This window comes from Sardina pilchardus, chromosome 8 (assembly GCF_963854185.1).
Source record: "Sardina pilchardus chromosome 8, fSarPil1.1, whole genome shotgun sequence".
Classification (NCBI taxonomy): Eukaryota; Metazoa; Chordata; class Actinopteri; order Clupeiformes; family Clupeidae; genus Sardina; species Sardina pilchardus.
Genome location: NC_085001.1, coordinates 16,932,199 through 16,934,698, shown reverse-complemented (window position 1 = coordinate 16,934,698; position 2,500 = coordinate 16,932,199). Strand labels below are relative to the sequence as shown.

Below are 2,500 nucleotides of genomic sequence, written 5' to 3'. Positions count from 1 at the left end.
AATTTTTTGTCAACATGTTCTCTTACTCATGGACTATATATATGTAGAGTTTTAAAACTGTGAGTGCTAGCCATTCATGACCATAAGAGAACAAAAACAGTTTTTTTTTTTCATTGCTTTCAAAACAAATATGGGTTTGTTTCGATGAATAAGTCTCCAATGGTGGGAAGGACTGTAATTCCTTTATGATTTTGGACAACAACACAGGGTACTGCCCCAGTGTTCAAATTTTTAGAAAATAATATGGTAGCCTTAAGAGAGGAGAGGGGTTTAAAAAAAAGTGGTGCTCATTAAATCCAGAATTTTCAGCCTTTTTTTAGGACGCGTCTAACCACATTTGAAGAGCCATATCTCAGAAACTAAACAAGATACCCAGCTAAAATTTTGGTTTTCTTCTAATGAGACATGGAGGAACATTTGGACCAAAAATCAGGAAAAACTGAGGACCATGGTGTCGGACCTGTTCCAACTGATATGGAATTGCCCCTCTGCCATTTAGCATGTATATGGCAGCTTTTCGGAAAGTTGGCAGCAGAGCTCCATGAACTAAAACATGTATGTACTGTATATGCATGTAAATGTATATACCAGCACAGTTGCCTTTCCTGTCTGCACTTACTGTACAACTTCAACAAACTGGTTTGCAGAATTAGACTCTGGCAAAGTCTATCTGTTTAGAACAGATTTGTCTCCGTCTCTTTATTATTCCACCTTAAGTCTTTAATGTTTTCTTGTTAATTATTCTTTTTTGACTTTTTTAATTAAAATTTTTATTTTTATTTTTATTTTATTTTTTATCTTTATTTTTAGTCTTAGTCTTTGCCTATCTATGCTTTAATCTGCTATTACTGTTTGGTTTTTGCCTATGTAAAGCACATTGAATGACCACTGTGTATGAAATGCGCTATAAATAAACTTGACTTCACTTCACTTACGATTGCCATGTGTGACACTCAAAATCCTGACTTGAGCACTAGAGCAGTGTGGCTCGTTGGTCTAGGGGTATGATTCTCGCTTTGGGTGCGAGAGGTCCCGGGTTCAAATCCCGGACGAGCCCTCTGTTTGCTTCAGCTCTGCTCTGCCTCAGCCATACGGCATGCAAATAGCAGCTTTTCTGAAAGTTTACGTGGCAGCAGAGCCTCATGAAGTATGCCATAAATACATAGAAACCTGAGATACTGTAGTAACATGTCTTGATGGTCAAAAGGTGTGCCTAGGAGTTTTGCAGCCCTTTTCTTTTTTTTCTTTTGGCCTTAGGTCATTCTTTTGTTTATTGCGCTCAAACACTTGTGAAGACTTGACTTGACTTGACGAGGATATGTGAATTCCGAGTTCAAATCCCACTTTGACTGCAAAATGTCTGTCTGTGCTTCTTATCCACTTTATTTAAGCCACATAGTGAAGCGTTCGCATCCAGTTGAGATTTTGTGTCTTTCCTTCTGTTATGTGACCAAAAGTGAGTCATCGGTCCAAAGTTAGGATTCTTGCTTTGGGTCGAAGAGCTTCCTCATTCTAATCCTGAATGAGCCTGCGCATACTGTATGTCTGTGTGTGTGTGTGTGTGGGTGTGTGTGTGTGTGTGTGTGTGTGTGTGTGTGTGTGTGTGTGTGTGTGTGTGTATGTGTGTGTATGAACGCATGCGTGTGTGTGTGTCTGTGTGGTGTATGGAAGCACTTTTTTACAGTATAGGTAGGTTATAGGGCTGTCAAACGATACAGTTAATCACATTTCAAAAGATGTGCAGCAGGTCTGCGATAACACAACATATTCTTCAGAAATAAAGCTGATTTAAACTGACATAAATGCTACAGCAGAACTGCATGTATAATATGTACTGTAGGCTACACACATCATAAAGGGCATAACAAACAAAACATACTCCATATAGCCCTCATTCATTATCTTCGGTTGAAAATAAGGAACTTTTCATATGGAGAAATATGCACAAGTGCATGTGCAAAGTAACTATAGCCTAGGCCTACAACACATTTCAATGAGTTGCATAACAAAAAAAGCCTATAGGCCTAGTCCATGTCTGCATTAACTATGTTCAGTTCACATGTAACAGAGTAGGAGTGTATAGGATAAACAATGTTTAGCGCGTAGATTATAGGCCTTCAAGCTTAAACTTGAAGTGCTTCGGTGATATTTTAATTCCATGACGGCGGAGCCGACCCCAGCAAACCCAGAGTGCACTGGTCACTTACCACACACATCAGTGCTGAAATGTTTAACTGGCAAACACTGGACGGACAATGGATTTTATGGAGCGGCGCTAACAAAAGTAGAACTTAATCATAATTTACATGGTGGTGGCAGCAATGTGCAATGTCGGTGTGCAGAGTTGTATTGAAAACAATGGAATGGCTAATTGAATGTCGAAAACAGAGTGTGCTGCACTCATGTCGACGCCGGTGTTCACAGCGCTTAGCGCCATTCAGCCGACCGAGAGTTCAGAACTGTGTTGTTGTTTATTATCTCCATGACTACAGGAGGAGGA

General features: G+C 39.7%; 1 non-coding gene across 1 annotated transcript; it reads left to right on the top strand.

Annotated features, from left to right (window-relative positions):
• Positions 1–985: 985 nt before the first annotated feature.
• trnap-ugg (transfer RNA proline (anticodon UGG)) lies at positions 986–1,057 on the top strand. The gene has a single exon. It is a non-coding gene; the product is annotated as a tRNA-Pro (tRNA).
• The last annotated feature ends 1,443 nt before the right edge of the window (positions 1,058–2,500 follow it).